The sequence below is a fragment of the Eimeria mitis genome, genomic scaffold (genome assembly GCF_000499745.2).
Source record: "Eimeria mitis Houghton genomic scaffold, Emh_scaff2712, whole genome shotgun sequence".
Classification (NCBI taxonomy): Eukaryota; Apicomplexa; class Conoidasida; order Eucoccidiorida; family Eimeriidae; genus Eimeria; species Eimeria mitis.
In genome coordinates, this window is record NW_013571058.1 from 7,237 (window position 1) to 7,550 (window position 314).

Genomic DNA, 314 nt, shown 5'->3' on the forward strand with positions numbered 1-314 from the left:
CTACAAAATGCCACCAGATCACATCCTTCATCACTCTCAAGAGATTCAGCGGCTCTGCGAAAAGGGGTGGATCGGACCCACCTATTCACCAATTTGCGCACCGACTATAATGGTAGACAAAAGAGATGACGGCTCGGGCACAAGAAAGATGCGAATGGTGGTAAATTACCAAGCACTTAACTCCTTAACAATCTCCACAGAGTTCCCCATGCCATGTATACAGACGGTACTGGAGTTAATAGGAGGAGCCTCCTATTTCTCAACATTAGATCTCGAAGCGGGCTTTCATCAGATTCGAATGGCGCGGGAGGATC